A 21,169-nucleotide genomic window follows, 5' to 3' on the forward strand; every position below is an offset into this window, starting at 1 on the left:
TCATATTTAGCCTCAAAATTCCAAATCGAGGGCTTCCCTGGTGGCGCAGTGGTTGAGAGTCCTCCTGCCGATGCAGGGGACGCGGGTTCGTGCCCTGGTCCGGGAAGATCCCACATGCCGCGGAGCGGCTGGGCCCGTGAGCCATGGCCGCTGAGCCTGCGCGTCTGGAGCCTGTGCTCCACAACGGGAGAGGCCACAACAGTGAGAGGCCCGCATACTGCAAAAAAAAAAAAAAAAATTCCAAATCGTTTCAGTCTACTGAAAGGATAAAATGAGATGGTGGCTTTGAAGCTGCCTTTTGTAAACTTAAAAGTTCTAATTTATTCTGAATAATTATAAATATCAGGAAGAATACACTGTTTACTGCATTTTATGTCTGACTCTCTACCTTCTCCCCCCACAGTAATGGGATGGAGTAAGAATGGTATGTCAATGTGGACTCAGACACTTTGTTTTGACTCATTCAATTTAGACACGTTATTTTAACATAAGTGCTTTTAGTTTGGCAGCTGGCATGCAGTTTTTAAAAACTGTGGCAAAATACACATTACTTAAGGTTTACCCTCTTAATTATTTTTGTCTACAGTTCAGTGGCATTAAGTATATTTGAAGTTTTGTGCAACCATCTCCACCATCCATCTCTACAACTCTTTTCACCCTTCTCAACTGAAACTGTACCCATTAAACACTAACTCCCATTCCCTTTCCCCCTAGCTCCTGGCAACTACCACTCTACTTTCTGTTTCTATGCGTTTGACTACTCTAGGTACCTCATGTAAATGGAGTTATACAGTATTGTCCTTTCTTGACTAGTTTGTTTCACTTGGCATAACGTCTTCAAGGTTCATTCATGTTATAAATGTGGTAGGACTTCCTTCCTTTTTAAGGCTGAATGCTATTCCGTTGCACAGATATACCATGTTTTATTTATCCATTCATCCATCAGTGGATACTTGTGTTGTTGCCACCATTTGGCTATTGTGAATAATGCCGCTATGAACAGGAATTATTATTTTGCAGGAGAGGAAAGTGAGGTTCAGAAAGGATCATTCAACAACTAAGTGGCAGGGCCAGGATTCAAATGCTGGCTTGGCCCAAATCCTATTCATTGGCTGGGCTAGGCGGGCTCCAAAGAGACTGTTGCCCTGCTCTCCACCCTTCCAAGAGCCCTTGCTACCCTGCGAGCTGGCCATTCACACTCCCTGGGAGCTTGGAACGGGCCCCCGTAGTAAAGACTCTCACGGAGAAGGCCTTTTCTTTACCTTGCACAAGCCCCAGGGGCCAGATGGCTAGATTCCTCTGCTTGGGTGACATTTGTGCCTGTTTCTTACAAAAAGGAAGATGTTGGGCTCTCTCCTCTCCTAGTCTGTGTCCTGCCTCCTAGGGCTTCCTGACACCCTGGCCTCCAACAGGGCACGTTTATTCTTGAATAAGCATCACCACTAAGCCCCCAGGAGGAGCTGGAGAGAGAAAGAGACAGGCAAGTTCCTGCCTGCAACTTTCTGTCCAGGCTAGGTCTGAGAAGCAAGTTTCTTACAAGCTGTATGGCCTTCACTTCTTTCATCCCCCCAGCTGCTATCAGACATTTAGAAAGCAAATACCTCATCAAAGCTTTGCATGACACTTTTGAAAGCTCCTTTGCATCTAAGCATGTGGGAAAACCCCTGAAGGTAACCCTATCTTTCTTGTCTGCTTCTAAGGAAAGCCAGCCCCTCCAATAAGCACGAAAGTTAGAAGAATCAAAATTCCCTAAGGACGGGTATTAAACCTTCAAGTGGTCTTTCAGCCACAAGTCACACTCCATTTTGTGTTTCAGCTGTGCCATAACCCAGGCAGTCATCTCACCAGGAGTGTGGCAAGGAGCGGAAGGGGCAAACCCACAACCCAGTGAATCCAAGTGTCACGGCTGGTGCGGGAGAGAAGCAGGCTGAAGCTTGGGCAGACAGTTGTTCTGGCAGACTCTGTTGGTTGTCTGCCTGACAGCCATGCCCCTACCCTTCTTTCCCACGGGAAGAGCCTTTCTCCCACAAAAGAGGTTGGAAATGCCAGGGACTCAGTTTCTCAGCCTCCCTTACAAGTAGGCGTAGTCGTGTATGATGACTGAGTTCTGAACAATGATACGTAAGGGGAAATCAGCTAGAAGGCTTCAGGGAAAGGGTTCCCTGTCATAAAAAGAGAAATTGGTGAGGAGTGTTCCTCCTGTAGCTTCTTGTCTTTGGACATGGCTGTGTGAAGCAGCCATCTTACAGTTATGATGTGACAAACCTGAGGACAAATGTCAACATGCTTAGCAAACCGGAAGGATAGAAAATGTCTGGGGTCCTTGATGAAGTCTTTGTGCTCCTGAATAATCCCCGGGACCGCTCTGCATTTATGAAGTGAGATGAAAAAAATCCCTATCTTGTTTTACTTGCAGCCAAAAGCTTCCTCAGTGATGCGGTATCCCAGAGTAGACCATGGGAAAGCAGAGGTCAGTTAGTGTCAAGTGAGACAAAGGGCATGAGGCTGGGGCCAGAGTCCATGTTGCACAAGTTCATGCCTGAAGTGAAGAAGGCTAAGGCTCCACCTCTCTTGTGGCCACTTGAGTAAGAGATTGACTAGGAGAGAGAGCTACGGGCAGGACCCAGGTTTGACAGAGCAGGCTAGACTAAGCTATGCGTTGGTAACAGCAAAAATGTCCAAACTTCAGAAGGTTAACCAAACAGAACTTTACTTCCCACTCACGTTAGACATGCAACATGGGTCACTCGAGGACCAAGACTGATGGTGGCCCCATCTCAGCACACGCTCTCATGGTCACCACAGCCGTGCGATGAGAACAAGATGAATTGCACACTGTGTCTTAAAGCTTCACTGGCCAAGGCAAGCCACATGGCCACGTATAACTTCAATGGGGATGAGAAGTGCAGTTTGGCCATGTGACTGAAGGAGGACCCATTTGTAGACCCAGCAGCTTTCAGCACTCATCTCTAGTCAAGACTTGGCTTTTAGATGGGTTGGAGGACAAGGGGAAGATATTGATTTCTCAGGACCCACGTGGCCAGGGCCAGAGGTGGGTCATCTGTTCTACTCACCCTCTACCATCCAAGTATAGGAGCAAATATGATTCCAGTCTTACCCAGTGCTACCTTCGAGCCCTGGGATGGAAACAGTTACACTGGAAACGATGTCAGGACATTAAAAAGCATTGTTTTCCTCTGTCTGGCTGTATTCATTCCCTATTTCTGCTGTAACAAATTATTACAAACTTAGTGGCTTAACTTACATTTCTGGAGGTCCGAAGTCTGAAATGGGTCTCACTGGACTAAAATCAAGGTATTGGGCTTCCCTGGTGGTGCAGTGGTTGAGAGTCCACCTGCCGATGCAGGGGACACGGGTTCGTGCCCCGGTCTGGGAAGATCCCACATGCCGCGGAGCAGCTGGGCCCGTGAGCCATGGCCCCTGAGCCTGCGCGTCCGGAGCCTGTGCTCCGCAACGGGAGAGGCCACAACAGTGAGAGGCCCGCATACCGCAAAAATAAATAAATAAATAAATAAATAAATATAAAATAAAATAAAATAAAATAAATAAAATCAAAGTATTGGCAGGATTGCACTCCTTCTGGAAGCTCTAGGGAAGAATCAGTTTCCTTGACTTTTCCACCTTCTAGACACTGCCTGCGTTCCTTGGCTAATGATCCCTTCTTCCATCTTCAAAGCTGGCAATGTCAGGCTGAGTCCTTCTCAGGTTGCCATCTCTCTGGTTCTTTCACTCTGGCTCCCTCTTCCACTTACAAAGACCCTTGTGATTATACTCGCCCACCCAGGTAGTCCAAGAGAATCTCCCTATCTCAAAGCCAGCTGAATAGCAACTGTAATTCCATCTGCAAACCTTAATTACCCTTTGACATATAATATAACATATTCACAATTTCCGGGATTAGGATGTGGACATCTTTGGTGGTGGGAGAATCATTCTGCCCACCACACAGGCCTAGGAGGAAAAGAGTCTCCATCCTAGGAACAAAAGTGTTAACATCACCTGGGAGATGCCCCGTGAATACACGATGTAGGGCTGTGGCCCCATTTAAGTGTTTTAAAGTTAGATTGGATGTTGCCATTTCCAAATTATTTTTTAACCATAAGCTCTAAGATTGCTTTACTCTGATATTATATCAGTTTTAATAAACCTACTCAGCAGCTCATCCCTTTAGGTGCTATAGGCCGAAGGCTGTATTTTTCCTTCTTGTATTTTCCCCTTTCTCCCCACATCTGACCCAGACGAAGCCAGCTCTTCACTTTATTGTCTCGGGGGAGGTAATAGCCTGGTAGAGGGAGGAGAGAGAGGACTGTGGGTCGCTAGACCCTGCTTCTTAGTAGTGCTCTGAGGAGCTGGTAATTCCCCTAAGTGGAGTGCCCCCACCAATCCTGGTTCATCCAGAAACACCAGGGCTCCCAGCCGTCTGGCAGATTTCCTCAGTTTCCTACAGAAGCAGCAATGGACAGGGGACAATGGGTGGCTTGTTGACAGCTTACATACTACAGATAATCGATGACCAGATGGGGCTCTGTCAGACGTCTCACACTGTGGAAAGTTCCAAGATCTCGTTTTGATCTCAGGGAGGCAGGAACTGCAAGAATGACTCAGGTAGAATTTCCCAACCCTCTGCTGAGATGGGGTGAAGAATCGAAATTAAGTTGATTTAGAAAAACACTAAAGAGAGGCACTATTTCTTGCATACCTACAATTATGGTTTGGGACTGATAACAAGAAAGAAACACAGCTTTCAGTCTGCCGAGGAGCTTGGGCGTGGTGGGAGTGAAGGCAGAAGGGAGCCACACGATTGCTTGGGAAATCACATGCTTAAAATGAAGGTTTTGCTTAAAATGAGCGTTTTATCCACAATCAGAGAATACAATCTCCTGTATGGAGCATTTTATATGAAATAGCATTATAGGAAGACTGAGAAAATGGAAAATGTTTGGGGTACTCTAATGAACATTGCCTACATAAAAATTTCTAGTCCTTTTGGAGAGCAATTGGGCAGTATCCAGAAAACAGGTGCATCTTCTATGAATCAGCAACCCCAGCAGCACAAGTGCTCAAAAATCTATGCACGATGGTGTTCTCAAATAGGTTTCCTCTTCTCTAGCCTTCCTCCCAGGGCTCAAGCTGGCATCTCTCATCTGGCCCACTGTGACAGCCTCCTATCTGATTTTCCTGTGCCCAGTCCTGCCTCTCTATGGAAAGACTGCTCAGAAGTCAAACCTAATCATATTACTTCTCTGGTGAAAACTGCACGATGGTCTTCTCCACTGCCCTCTGTATACAGGCCGATGCTCCGAGCTTGCCACACAAGGCCCCATGATCTGGCTCCTTAACAGCGACCCCACTTTCCAAGCATGCTGCAAAGTTCATTCACCAAATGGGTCAACGGGCCCTTCTCTGTGTCTCTGTGCATGCTGTTCCTATCTGCTCTGCCCTAACTCAGTTGCCTCCTTACCCATCAGGAAGCTCTTCCTTTCAGAAGCTGGCCTTGAATGCCCTATGCAATAGTAGTTGCTTCTCCCTTGGGCTCCCACGGTACAGTGTGCATCAGGATGGAACATAAATTAGTATATTGGATTGTTATTTTATTTTTTTTATTTATTTTTTTTTTTTGTGGTACGTGGGCCTCTCACTGTTGTGGCCTCTCCCATTGCGGAGCACAGGCTCCGGACGAGCAGGCCCATCGGCCATGGCTCACGGGCCCAGCCGCTCCGCGGCATGTGGGATCCTCCCGGACCGGGGCACGAACCCGTGTCCCCTGCATCGGCAGGCGGACTCCCAACCACTGCGCCACCAGGGAAGCCCGGATTGTTATTTTAGAAACAATTCTTTCCCCTCCATGGATGCCTGTTATCTCGATATTTCTGACATTTAGTAAGATTCTTGGTAGTTCTCTCTGAGGATATGGTTTCAGGCACGTGGGGTTCCTCATTCTCCAAGGCCACCTCAGGCTGGAGGTGCTGGAGCTAGAGATTTCCTCAATACCAGTGAGATGGTGGGGGGCAGTAAATCCTACTTTCACCTTGATGGCTCAACAAAAGAACCCAATATCTGGAAGGCATGCCTGTATCTGTCACTTTCTATGTGATCATGGGCAAATCGTAGCTTTCCAGCCTGTTTCTTCTCAGTAAAATGGACATAATAATAATAGCTACCCTCAGAGACTGTCATGAAGGTACTGAGGGATGAAGTCATGTGCTAATAACTTCCAAAGGACCACTTTAGTTCAAAGTGGCACAGAAAAAAAGAGATATAAAAAAATTACGTCCCTAATTTAGGAACCTGGTTCATACATATGAAACCCTCCTTATTCCATTTCCACTGTTCAAACTAAGTATGTGCTTAATTCTGCCTTCACCCGTAGGGCATTGTCCTCCTCTCTCCATGCCATCTTTTTTACTCTATCCCCAGTGACAGAAAAGCATCATGTCTCTCCCATGACATGGTCAACTGGATATTAGAGTCACAGATCTGGATTCAAATCTCAACTCTGCCATTTCCTAGTTGCATGCCTTGGGGGCTGGCTACTTAACCTCTCAGTGCCTCAGTTTCTTCATCTTCTATTTGCTAAGTATGTGATGAGGAGTAAATAAGACCATGTAACTGTTCCTTTCGTTTTCAGTAATCTCCATCTCTACTCTTATTCAGCTTCCCACACATTTAATCACACCTAGGATGCCTTCTACCCGAGTTTCATTTTCAAGATTTTAAACTTGAAAATCCACTTTTCTGAGTATAACCTCTGTTTCTTTCAGTTCTCTTTCTTGTACCAGAGTCAGTCTGTCTTCATTTTGGTTTCTAACCCCTCAAGCCAGCCTAATTCTCCCAGGCCACCTTGGTCCGGTCTCAGTCACCTCTCTGCCAAGCCAGACCCCCATGGCTAGCCATATCACCATGCTTTCACCTCCACCTTGCATTTCCACACTCCTTTCTCTGGTTGACTTCCGGGCCCTGGATGACTGTCTGCTTAATGCTGTAGCGTTTACAAATGTCCAAATTTGCAGGAGAAATAGTCTTCTACGCCTATGCTATGGGAGTAGAAGACTCATCACCGGAAAGTCTGTCTGCTTCTCCCTGATCTCCTCTTGCCATGGCTGGGGAAGAATCGTCTCCTTCCTTGCCAACAGTCTCCTCAGACGGGTACCCTGGCTCCTACCCCATATCGTCTTCTCCAGACCTTGCTCCAGTAATGATCCCCTGTATCATTCATGTACTTCTGCATGTCTACATCTCCCCTTCAGCATATAATACACTTGGATCTCCTCCATTCTAAAACCATCTTCTCGCCCTCCATGCCAGATACCACCCTACGCCAGTCCCTCCCAACATTAAACGTCTTCAAAGAATAGTCTATGCGAGCTCCGTACCTGCTCATCACCTACTCACTTGTTAACCCCTTACAATCGGACTTCTGTTTCCACCGCTCTATTTGGTCGTCAACCTAATGACCACTAATAGTCTCCTAGCTGCCAAACTCAGAGGGCAGTTGTCACTCTCCGTACAGCACTTGACACTCTGGCCTAGCTGTCTTTTTCTGAAGCGCTCCCCTTCACTGATCTTCATTGCTGTTTTATTATGGTTTTCCCTCTGCCTATTCTCTTCCTTACCCATGATGCTCTTCCCTTGACACCACTCGTTTGGTGAGCACCTGAACTCTTATGGTTTCAACTGGCCATTGGCAAACTTTTTCTTTTCCTTTTTTAAAATTTATTTATTTATTTTTGGCTGTGTTGAGTCTTTGTTGCTGTGCGTGGGCTCTCTCTAGTTGCAGCGAGCGGGGGCTACTCTTCGTTGTAGTGCGCGGGCTTCCCATTGCGGTGGCTTCTCTTGTTGTGGAGCACGGGGTCTAGGCATGCGGGCTTCAGTAGTTGTGGCATGCAGGCTCAGTAGTTGTGGCGCACGGGCTTAGTTGCTCCGTGGCATGTAGGATCTTCCCGGACCAGGGCTCGAACCCGTGTCCCCTGCATTGGCAGGTGGATTCTTAACCACTGCGCCACCAGGGAAGACCTGGCAAACTTTTTCTTAAAGGTCAGAGAGTAAATATTTTCAGCTTAGTGGGCCAAAGGAAAAAATCAAAGCGATTATGTGGGTACTTACATAAACATTTAAAATGTAAAAATTGTTTTTAGTTCACAAGCTGTACAAAAACAGGTTGTGGGTTTGATTTGGTCTGTGGGCTATAGCTGACCCTTGGCTTCGGTCACCATCTCTGAGCAGAAAACTCTCTAATCAATACCTCCAGCTCCCACCTCTCTGGAGGGAACTCTCCAGAGTTCCAGACCTGTGCTTCCAATTGCCTACCGAACACCTATACTTTGCTATGTCACACACACCTCAAATTCAATGTGTTCGAAACAAAATTCATCTCCCTCAAATCACTTCCTTTTTCCTGAATCCCCTATTTTTGTTAATGGTGTCATGATTCTCTCAGTCACCCAGTTCAAACTCTCAGCCACCTCTGACTTTTTCCTCCCTTGCTCAACTACTGGCAGTGTTACTTCCTAACCACCTCTTGAACACCTCATCTCTTCTCCATTCCATTTAATTTGTCCTGGTCCAAACCCTTAACATCTTTTCTGTGGACAATTGTCACAGCCCCCTCACTGGAATCCCTGTCTCCAGTCTCTGTGTCCATCCAAGCCAGGCTTCATAATGCAGTCTGGGATTTTCTTTTTTAGGACATTTTTGTATTATGGTAAAAAAACCACGTAACATAAAATGTAAGATTTACCATCAATTCTTAAGTGTACAGTTCAGTAGTATTAAATATATTCACAGTGTTGTGAAACATCTCCAGAAATTTTCACTTTGCAAATCTGAAACACTATACCCTTTAAACAGCAGCCCCCCTTTCCCCCTTTTCCACAGCCTCTGGTAGCCACCATTCTACTTTCTGTTTCTATGAATTTGACTACTTTAGATACCTCATATAAGTGGAATCATGCAGTATTTGTCTTTTTGTTACTGGCTTATTTCACTTAGCACAATGTCCCCAAAGTTCATCCACGTTGTAGCATATAACAAGATTTTCTTCTTTTTAAAAGCTGAATAATGTTCCACTGTATGTATTTACCACAGTTTTTTAATTCTTTCATTCATCAGTGGACCCTTGGGTTGCTTCCAACTCATAGTTATTGTGAATAGTGCAGCCATGAACATTGGTGTGCAAATATCTTTTTGAGACTCTGCTTTCAAATCTTTTAGACATATACCCAGAAGTGGGATTGCTGGATCATATGGTAGTTCTATTTTTAATTTTTTGAGGAAACCCCATACTGCTTTTCATAGTGGTTTCACCATTTTGCAATCCTGACAACAGTGCACAAGGGTTCCAATCTCTTCACATCCTCCAACACTTGTTATATTCTTTTTTTTTTTAATGGTAGCCATACTAATGAGGTGATATCTCATTGTGGTTTTGATTTGCATTTCCCTAATGGTTAGTGACACTGAGCATCTTTTCATATGCTTGATGGTCATTTGTATATCATCTTTGGAGAAACATCGATTCAAATTCTTTGCCCATTTAAAAATTGGGTTATTTCATTTTTTTGTTGTTGAATTGTAGGAGTTTTTAATATATTCTGGATATTTATTACTTTTCAGATGTATGATTTGTAAACATTTTCTCCCACTCAGGAGGTCGACTTTTCACTTTTTGGGGGGCTTGCCACGCAGCTTGTGAGATCTTAGTTCTTCAACCAGGGATTGAACCCAGGGCCCTGGCAGTGAGAGCACTGAGTCCTAACCACTGGACTGCCAGGGAATTCCTGCCTTTTCACTTTTGATTGCGTCCTTTGATGCACAAAGCTCTCTAACTTGAGTGTACTCCCATTTGTCTATGTTTAGTTTTGTTGCCTGTGCTTTTGGTGTCATAGCCAAGAAATTGTTGCCAAGTCCAATGTCATGAAGCTTTCCCCCTATGTTTTATTCTAGGAGTTTTATATTTTTAGGTCTTACATTTAGGTCTTTGATTTATTTTTAGTTAATTTTTGTATATGGTATAAGGTAAGAGTCCAACTTCATTTTTTGCATGTGGATATCCAATTTACCCAGCATTGTTTGCTGAAGATACTGTCCATTCCTCATTGAGTAATCTTCAAAGGTCATTTGACGATAGGTGAGGGTTTATTTCTGAGCTCTCTATTCTATTCCATTGGTCTATTGGTCAATATGGCAGTGCCACACAGTTTTGATTACTGCAGCTTCATAATATGTTTTGAAATCAGGAAGTGTGAGTCCTCTAACTATGTTCTTTTTCCAAATTGTTTTGGCTATTCAGGGTCTTTTGGGATTCTATCTGAATTGTAGTATGAATTTTTCTATTTCTGTAAAAAATGCCATTGGGATTTTGACAGGGATTGCATTAAATCTGTAGATCACTTTGGGTAGTGTGTTAATCAGAGGAACAGAACCGATGGAATGCGTGTGTGTGTGTGTGTGTGTGTGTGTGTGTGTGTGTGTGTGTGTGGTAAGGAATTGACTCATGCAGTCATGGAGGCTGGTAAGTCCCAAGATCTGGAGGGTGAGTTGGCAAGCTGGAGACCCAGGAGAGCCAGTGGTTTAGTTCTAGCCCAAGTGAGAAGGCCTAAAAACCAAACCAGGAGAGCCAGGAGAGTTTCAGTTTGAGTCCAAAGGCAGGAAAAGAAGCTGATATCCCAGTCCAAAGGCTTTCACACAGGAGGAACTCTCTCTTACACAAGGAAAGTTCAGCCTTTTTGTTTTATTCAGGCCTTCAACTGACTAGGTGAAGCCTACCCACATTAGGGAGGGCAACATGCTTTACTCAGTTGACTGATTTAAATGTTAATCTCGGGCTTCCCTGGTGGTGCAGTGGTTAGGAATCTGCCTGCCAATGCAGGGGACACAGGTTCAAGCCCTGGTCCAGGAAGATCCCATATGCCATGAGCAACTAAGCCCATGTGTCACAACTACTGAGCCTGTGCTCTAGAGCCTGTGAGCCACAACTACTGTAACCCGTGTGCCTAGACCCCATGCTCCACAACAAGAGAAGCCACCACCACGAGAAGCCCATGCACCTCAATGAAGAGTAGTCCCCACTCACCGCAACTAGAGAGAGCCCACGTGCAGCAACGAAGACCGAACACAGCCAAAAATAAACAAATAAATAAAATTTTAAAAATAAATGTTAATCTCATCAAAAAGCGCCCTACAGAAACACCCAGAATAATGTTTGACTAAATATATAGGCACCCCGTGGACCAGTCAAGTTGACACATAAAATTAACCATTACAGGTAGTATGGACCTCTCAACAATATGAAGTCTTCCAATCTGTGTACACAGATGCCTTTCCATTTATTTGTGTCTTCTTTAGTTTCTTTTGGCAATGTTTTGTAGTTTTCAGTGTGCATCTTTATTCATTTATTTATTTATTTTTGGCTGCATTGGGTCTTTGTTGCTGTGCACGGGCTTTCTCTAGTTGCGTCAAGTGGGGGCTACTCTTTGTTGTAGTGCACAGGCTTCTCATTGCAGTGGCTTCTCTTGTTGTGGAGCACGGGCTCTAGGGAGACGGGTTTCAGTAGTTGTGGTGTGCAGGCTCAGTAGCTGTGGCTCGCAGGCTCTAGAGCACAGGCTCAGTAGTTGTGGCGCACGGGCTTAGTTGCTCTGTGGCATGCGGGATCTTCCAGGACCAGAGCTCCAACCCATGTCCCCTGCATTGGCAGGCGGATTCTTAACCACTGCACCACGAGGGAAGTCCTAGTGTACAAGTCTTTCAACTCCTTGCTTAAGTTTATTCCTCAGTATTTTATTCTTTTTGATGCTATTGTCAACAGAATTGTTTTCTTTTTTTTTTTTTCTTTTTTGCTGTACGCGGGCCTCTCACTGTTGTGGCCTCTCCCGTTGCGGAGCACGGGCTCCAGACGTGCAGGCTCAGCGGCCATGGCTCACGGGCCCAGCCACTCCACAGCATGTGGGATCTTCCCGGACTGGGGCACGAACCCGTGTCCGCTGCATCGGCAGGCGGACTCTCAACCACTGCGCCACCAGGGAAGCCCAACGGAATTGTTTTCTTTCTTTTTTTTTTTTTTTTTAATTAATTAATTTATTTATATATGGCTGTGTTGGGTCTTCGTTTCTGTGCGAGGGCTTTCTCCAGTTGCGGCGAGTGGGGGCCACTCTTCATCGCGGTGTGCGGGCCTCTCGCCATCGCGGCCTCTCTTGTTGCGGAGCACAGGCTCCAGACACGCAGGCTCAGCAGTTGTGGCTCACGGGCCTAGTTGCTCCGCGGCACGTGGGATCCTCCCAGACCAGGGCACGAACCCGCGCCTCCCTCACTGGCAGGCAGACTCCCAACCACTGCGCCACCAGGGAAGCCCCCGGAATTGTTTTCTTAATTTCATTTGCAGATTGTTCATTGTTAGTGTATAGAAATATAACTGATTTTTGTTTGTTGATTTTGTGCCCTATAACTTTGTTGAATTTATTAGTTCTAACAGTTTTGTGTGTGTGTGTGTGTGTGCGCGTGTGTGTGTAATCTTTTGGGTTTTCCATGTACAAAATCATGCTATCTGCAAACAGAGATAATTTTACTTCTTTCTGACTTGGATGCCTTTTATTTCTTTTTCTTGCCTAACTGCTCTGGCTATGACTTCTAGTATGTTGAATATAAGTGGCGAGAGTGGGCATCCTCGCCTTGTTCCTTATCTTAGAAGAAGGGCTTTCAGTTTTTCACCATTGAGTATGATGTTAGCTGTGGACTTTTCATATATGGCCTTTATTATGTTGAGGTAATTTCCTTCTACTCCTAGTTTGTTGAGTGTTTTTATCATGAAAGAGTGTTGAATTTTTCAAGTGCTTTTTATGCATTTATTGAGATGATCATGTGATTTTTATCCTTAATTCTGTTAATGTGTTTTATTACATTGATTGACTTTTGTATGTTAAACTATCCTTGCATCCGAGGGATAAATCCCATTTGGCCATGACACATAGTCCTTTTAATGTGCTGTTGAATTAATTTTGCTAGTATTTTGTTGAGGATTTTTGCGTCTGTATTCATCTGGGAAACTGGTCTGTAGTTTTCTTTTCTTTTGGTGCCTTTGATATCAGGGTAATGCTGGCCTCATAAAATGAGTTTGGAAGTGTTCCCCCTCCCCTTCAGTTTTTTGGAAGCATTTGAGAAAGATTGGTATTAATTCTTTAAATGTTTGGTAGAATTCTCTAGTGAAGCTATCTGTTCCTGGTCTTTTTGCAGGGAGGTTTGTGATTACTGATTCAATCTCATTATTTTTTATTGGTCTGTCAGGCTTTCTATTTCTTCTTGATTCAGTTTGGTAGATTGTGTGTTTCTAGGAATTTATTCATTTCTCCTAGGTTGTCCAATTTCTTGCCACACAATTATTCATAATATTCTCTTATAAATCCTGTTTGTTTTCTGTGGCATTGGCTGTAACACCCCCTCTTTTATTTCTGATTTTAGTTATTTTAGTCTTCTTCTCTTTTTTTATTAGTTAATCTAGCTAAGTATTTGTCAGTTTTGTTGATCTTTAAAAAAACAAATCTTAGTTTTGTTGATTTTTTCTGTTGTCTTTTCTATTCTATATTTCTTTTATCTCTGCTTTAATCTTTATTATTTCCTTCCTCTGCTAGATTTGGGTTTAGTTTGTTCTTCTTTTTTCTAGCTCTTTGAGGTGTAAAATTATGTAGTTGATTTAAGATCTTTCTTCCTTTTTAATGTATGCATTTACAGTTATAACTCCCAGCATTGCTTTCATTGTACCCCATAACTTTTGGTATGTTTTGTTTCCATTTTCTTCTGTCTCAAGGTATTTTCTAATTTCCCTTGTGACTTCTTTTTTGACCCATTGGTTGTTTAAGAGTGTGTTGTTAAATTTCCACATATTTGTGGATTTTCCAGTCTTCCTTGTGCTATTGCTTTCTGGTTTCATTCCACTATGATCAGAAAAGATACTTTGTGTGATTTCACTTTTCTTGGATTTCTTAAGACTTGTTTTGTGGGTTAAAATGTAGTCTATCCTGGAGAATGTTCCATTTACACATGGGAATATATTCCACTGTTGTTGGGTGGAGTGTTCTGCATATGTTAAGTCCAACTGGTCTATAGCATTGTTGGGTCCTCTATTTCCTTGTTGATCTTCTGTCTGGTTATTTTATCCATTACTGAAAGTGGGATATTGCAGTCTCCTACTAATATTGTGCTGCAATTTATTTCTCCCTTCAGTTATGTCAAAATTTCCTTCCTATATTTGGGAGTTCCAAGGTTTGGTGCATAAGTTTGTATAGTTGTTAGATCTTGTTGATTAATTTACCCTTTTAACGTTATATAATGTCCTTGGTCTCTCGTTACTGTTTTTGATTTCAAGCCCATTTTATCTGATATTAGTATAGCCATTCCTGTTCTCTTTTTGCATGGAGAATCTGTTTCCATTCTTTCATTTTCAGCCTATGTGTGTTCTTAGATCTAACGTGAATTTCTTGTAGACAGTGTATATGGATCCTGTTTTTTTTCTAATCCATTCAGCAAATTTATGTATCTTGGGAAGTTTAATCAATTTTACATTTAAAGTAATTATTTATAGGAAGGACTTACTATTGCCATTTTGTCGATTGTTTTCCATATGTCTTGTAGCTTTTTTTTTTGTCTCTCCTTTCCTCTCTTATTGCTTTCCCTCCTGTTTTGTTGGTTTTATTTTTTGTAGTGATATGTTTTAATCTCTTTCTCATTTCCTCGTGTGTATATTCTATAGATATTTTCCTTGTGGTTACCATTGCAATTACATAAAACATCTTAAAGTTATAACATTCTATTTTAAATGGATAAAAACAACTTCAATTATATACAAAAACTGTACTCCTTCACAGCTCCACCCCCTCTTTATGTTATTAATAACATACATCTTTATATATTGTATACCCATTAACATAGGTTTATAATTATTTTTATGTTTTTGTCATTTAATTCTATGCACCCAAATTACCATAGTGTTTGGTGCATGTATCTGCCTTTACCAGAGAATAATATATATATATATATTTTTTCTGTACGCAGGCCTCTCACTGTTGTGGCCTCTCCTGTTGTGGAGCACAGGCTCCGGACACACAGGCTCAGCGGCCATGGCTCACGGGCCCAGCCGCTCCGCGGCATGTGGGATCTTCCCACACCGGGGCACGAGCCAGTGTCCCCTGCATCGGCAGGCAGACTCTCAACCACTGCGCCACCAGGGAAACCCCAGAGAATCATATTTTGACATGGCTTCATATTGCTGTTGACCATCCCTTTGTTTCAATTTGAAGGACTTCCTTTAGCCCATCTCATGGAGCAGGTCTAGCAGTAAAGAACTCCCTCAGCTTTTGCTTATCTGGGAAAGTCTTCCAGTCTTGTTGAAGTGGGGCCCAGTACCTGAGATGGCTGTGCAAGGGCAATAGTGGGTAGCTGTGTGGGTGAGGGTATCTTCCCTTCATCTCTGTCTCTGTCTCTGCCTCTCTTCCTTGTATCCTCTTGGATGATAAACCTTTCTATGAAGAAAGATTAAAAAGCACATACAAGTTTAAAAATAACCTAACTGCCCTAACCTACAGTTTTGGTTGGCACAGAACCCACTTTCTAAAGTACCATAGACAATAATTTGACCAAATGTTTCACCACCACATACCTAAGAGTGACAACTTTTCAGCCTGCCATAGCTTTACCATTATGGCTCCAAGCCCAACCCTTTCTAGTCAGCCAATTCTAAAACTTTAGATTCTGTAACTTGCAGCTTGCACTTTGAGGTACCAAATTGTAAATCAATTAGAATCTGAATTTAGCTCCAGTAACTGGGACTCCAAAAACAGTGGCTTAAGCAAATTAAGTTAAAAAAATTTTTTTTCCATTTAAGCTAAAGTCTGAAGATGGGCAATCAAGTGCTGAAATGGTACTTCATGATGTTTTCAGAAATTCAGACTCCTTTTGTATTTCTGCTCAAAGTTAGAATGGTCATTTAGCCTTCACGAGATGGCTGCCTGAGCTTCAGCTTTCACATCTGTCTTCAAGGCAGCAGAGAGGAAGAGAAGGTAAGGGCAAAAGGAGATTGGTCAATTGATTTAACTCCCCCACCCATGTTTCTTTGCCATAAAATATATTTGTATAATCTTTTAGGTACTTTTAGGTAGGAAAGATGATACTCAGATTTCACTGCTAGGTTCAGCAGAGTATAATGTCAAAGAATGATATATTCAGTGTGGAATAGGCAGTGGTACATCGAAACAAATGTTAAACAAAGAGCACTCAATCTGCAAAGGAATTTATAATAATAATTTAAAGCTTCATGAACTAGGATCATTCCAATTTAAAACACTAAGAAATAAGACCATGATGAAAAACAAAATCAACTTCTGAGGGTAAGAAAAGGAATGTAGGGCAAACAAGAAGAAAATTAACATCTGTTGAGTTATAAGTATGAGCTTATCATAAGGTGGACATTAATTATTATTCAGTGGCAAACCTTGCAAATACAAAATAAAATCCAAATCTTTGGTCATGTAATAAAAATTTTACCTGAAATGAAGGCAAAGTGATAGATTCTGGTTCTGGCTTGTCAAATATTTCCTGCACTAACATTATCTACAGAAACATCTGGCCAATTTGTACCTAGTGACTGCTTATGCATGTTGAATGGGGTTCAGGTAAAATGACCCTATGTACATGCTGTGTACAGAGCTGAAAGAGCATTCTCCATCCTGTGGGTGTTATCAGTATACAATGGAGGCCTAGGTTTCATATCTTTGTTTCTTTATCATAATCCAAATGCATTTCTGGGCGTTATTTTTATTTTGCAAAATGAATATGTGCCCTAGGCTTACACTTAACAACAATGATAAAATAAAACTCTAGCTTTGGGGACTTTACTGGTGGCACAGTGGTTGGGAATCCACCTGACAATGCAGGGGACACGGGTTCGAGCCCTGGTCCGGGGAGATCCCACATGCTGCAGAGCAGCTAGGCCCGTGTGCCACAACTACTGAGCCTGCACTCTGGAGCCTGTGAGCCACAACTACTGAGCCCGCGTGACACAACTACTGAAGCCCGCAAACCTAGAGCCTATGCTCCACAACAGGAGAAGCCACCGCAATGAAGAGTAGTCTCCTCTTGCTGCAACTAGGGAAAGCCCGCACGCAGCAATGAAGACCCAACACAGCCAAAAAAAAAAGAAAACCCTCTAGCTTTGAGGAGTTGACACACACCACCTCACCTGCGGGACATTACCTTGTGGGACATACTGAGATCACCCTGCTTCCTGAGGAATTTTCCCAAAACCTCTATGTACCAACTTCCACTTATGTCTCATTGGCCAGAATTTAGTCATGTGCTTATCCCTCTTTGAGGAAGCCTGGAAAATGAAGCTTTTTAGCTGGAACATACTGCTGCCCCCAACAAAATCAGGGTTTGTTAACGAGGAAGAAGGAAAGAAAAAAGATCTCGTGGGCAACTCTAACTAGTTGGGGCAGAAAGGAATTTATCCCCTGCAGAATTGTTAGAATGGCTGTAGAAGAAGCTCTAGGCAAAGCTCTCAGAAACATTGCTGCTTAATTTGTCTGATTAACCTCAGAAACACTGCCTCTGTTGCCATCCATGCCAGGGAAACCAATGACCTCTGCCCAGCTGTTTTCTCATGCCACTTCCAAATCAAAGCCTTGCATGGATGTACCTTATTGGTGAGAACCAGATCACAGGCTTGCAAGGGATGTTGGGAAGTGTAGTTTAAGAAAATTATCTGAAGAAGATGGGATTCACAGTAATGGTGAGTAAGCATATTTCATTGATTCTAGCACAAGCATATTTTTTTTACATTTTCATGTTTCTGAAATAAGCATACTTTTGATAGTGATGTCTTTTGGCCATCTGGCAGTTTTATGATGTAGTTGTCATTGCTTGTACCTACATGAAACCCCCTTAGAAAGTGTCTCCATTGAAAGGGTGTAGATGGGATCTCAGTAGCTCTTTATAAATGCTGTCCCACCAAAGAATTGCATAGGCGTGCAAAACCAGCAACACAGAGTACTCTGAGTTGAAAAAGGACTCATAAAAGTTCTATAGTAAATATAAAGAACTTCTAGAAATGTTACAAATAAATAACTGATTTATTTTGCTTTTCTGTGTATTTTCAAGAGATTTACACCTAAATAAATGTAAATGAGATCTTTCAATAAGAACAAGATAAAAAAATCTAAATGATAAGGAAAAAAACCCCTAACTATTGACCCTGTTACAACACTCTCAGGAATTTAGCCTGAGGAAATCATTTAAAGAAAAAAATTCTCTATGTATAAGGAAGTTTGTTCACAACAGTGTTATTTATAAGGGCAAAAAACCCCGATAGCAACTTAAATGTTCAACAATGACAACCACAAGAGGTACTAATATCTGTTGAAACTTTACTATGTGCCAGGCCCTCTATATACTTTATCTCATTTGATTCTCACAACAGCCATGTGAGGTAGATACTAACTTTATCCCTATTTTATATATGAGGCACAAACATGTGATAACTTGTCTGAGGTCAGACAGCTAGTAGGTGGTGGAATCAGGATTTAAACTCTGGTCTCTGGGTTTATACAGATCTAAACCTGTGTTGTGAAACTATTAGAAAATGAAGTATGTTGCAATAAAAAAGATGCACAGTTCTGAGCAGAAACTCAAGAAGTCTGCAAAATATCTAAAAACATGTTGTATTAAAACATGAATGTCCAGGATGGGTTTCTGGGGACCAGTGGGTCCAGTGGCTCTGAATCTTTTTTGGGTTATGAGACCTGTTTTAGTCTGTTCGAGTCGCCAAATCAAAGTACCACAGGCTGGGTGGCCTAAACAACAGACATTTAGTTTCTCATGGTTCTGGATACTAGAAGTCCAAGATCAAGGTGCCAGCAAATTCAATTCCTGGTGAGAGCTCTTTTCTTATATTGCAGGTGGCCACCTTCTCACTGTTTCCTCACATGACATTTCCTTTGTGTGTGTAGGGAGAAAGAGAGAGAGATCTCTGGTATCTCTTCCTCTTATAAGGATATCAGTCCTGTGGGATTAGGGCCCCAATCTTATAACATCATTTAACCTTAATTACCCCCCTCAAGGCTCCATCTCCAAATTCAGTCACACTGAGGGTTAGGGCTTCAAGATAGGAATTTTGGGGCAACACAATTCAGTCCATAGCACGACTTGAGAATCTGATGAAAGCTCTGTACACCCTCCCAAGAAGACTGTATACATTGTCTCCCATAATTCTGTACACAAGTTCAGGAAGTTCTTGGATCCCAGGTTGAGAACCACTGTTCTAGGCCACCTTCCTCTTTTCACAGATGGAGGAACAGGGTTCAGAAAGGGGAAGTGCTTTTCAGCAGGTTAGGAGGGAACCAGGTCTCCTGATTCCTCATCTAGTGCTTGCCTTACCTTATTACTCTGACTTCTGTTAAGCCTGTTAGGTCAACAATCCGTGGTGACCCCAGCACACCACAGATCCTGTGGACACAGTGAAGGGGATAGTCACTTCTTCACCTGGAATGCTCACGTGAGTTAACAAACCTCTAGCTGTAACTGACAGCAAATGGGACAGATTTCAGTGCTTCGAACTAGTCGGGAGGTTGGGAAGAAACTGCACCAACTTCGACATATGTCCACAAGAGGTTTGAGTGTGAGGAGATGGAAGTGCTTCTGTTCTGATAAAGGAAAAAGTGGGGACTGAAGAGGTACAGTTGAACTGTCTGGTGGCCTTCACATGGCACTGTCCCTCTCCTCTCAGATTCCTCATTTGTATGCTGCTCAAGAGTAGACCTATTAGATTTCTCCATGAGATCTTCTAACTCTACCATTCTGTATTTCTATGATTCTGGGGCAGGAACCATGGGGGGAAAGATCAGTTGAGGCATTTGGGTTCTAGAATTATGGTCAAAATAATTTTTTTTCAAAATGTCTTCTAATGGTATAATAGAATTAGCAATAAAGCAAATGTAGCTTAAAGAGATGAAAAATCCCCAACAAGAATCTGAGAAGGGGACTTCTCTGGTGGTCTAGTGGTTAAGACCCTGCACTTCCACTGCAGGGGGTGCGGGTTCAAACCCTGGTCAGGGAACTAGGATCCTGCATGCTGCACGGCCGGGCCAAAAAAAAAAAAATCTGAGAAGATCCTTTAAATATTTAAAGTTTCAACATAAATGCTTCCTTAATTTCCGCTGCAGGCCCATCTTTAAGTAAGGGAGGTGAATTATGATAGCTGGAATTCTAAACAATGAGGTTAGAGGATGGGCAGTATTTGTAATGGAAATGCTATTTATCTTTAGGCAGAGGGCTGGTCCCAGAGAATCATTTTTGTTTCATTTCATCAATCAGTGAGATTAAAAAAAAATGACATTCTTCCTATTGACCCTATCAATACCACAAACCAGTGTGGAGCCTTCCCTTGGGGGAACACAAGACTAGATACAAAAGCAGGGGCACTCACTGTGGGGTGGAAGCTAACATTTCAGGAAAATTCTTTTAGCTTTGCTTCCCACAAAGAACAGGAGAAGGGCTTGAAGGGCTGCGCACAACCGCCTGCTGCTTCTCTGCCTCTGTGTGTGTGTGTGTGTGTGTGTGTGTGTGTGTGTGTGTGTGTAGCACGCCTAGTCTAGCACATCAATGGTCTCATTTTCTGTCTGAGGAGAAAGAGGAAGAAAAGAGTTGCTGCTGGGGGAGCAGGGGTGAAAGTTGGTGTTAAGATAGAGGCGTCAAACAGGCAAAGGAGATGCAGCCCATCCAAACCACCACCACCATTACCACCACCTTTATTGGTACAAATAACTACCTCAGTCCCAGGGGTTAATTGGCTAATCACGAAGAACATGAGAACTCCAAAGTCATGGCATCTGGCCCTTCCCTACAAACAGCCTTAAACACTACTGTCCTCTGCTGGTCAAATAGGGGTATTACAACGCAGACACATTGCCCTGGTTTTTTTGCCTTCGTTTCTTTTTCTCAGGCTCTTAGTGCTCCACCTATGAGAGGAAGTGGATGGGGAGGGGAGAAATCTCTGAGAAATTGTAACCAAAGTGCAACACTTCTGTGGGTTTCAGTACAAATTCACAATTAAATTCTGAATGAAAATGTACTACCCAAATATGGAATATTTATTAAAAATTGAGATTGGGGG

Source organism: Mesoplodon mirus (genome assembly GCF_964341445.2).
Source record: "Mesoplodon mirus genome assembly, chromosome: X".
NCBI classification, from domain to species: Eukaryota; Metazoa; Chordata; class Mammalia; order Artiodactyla; family Ziphiidae; genus Mesoplodon; species Mesoplodon mirus.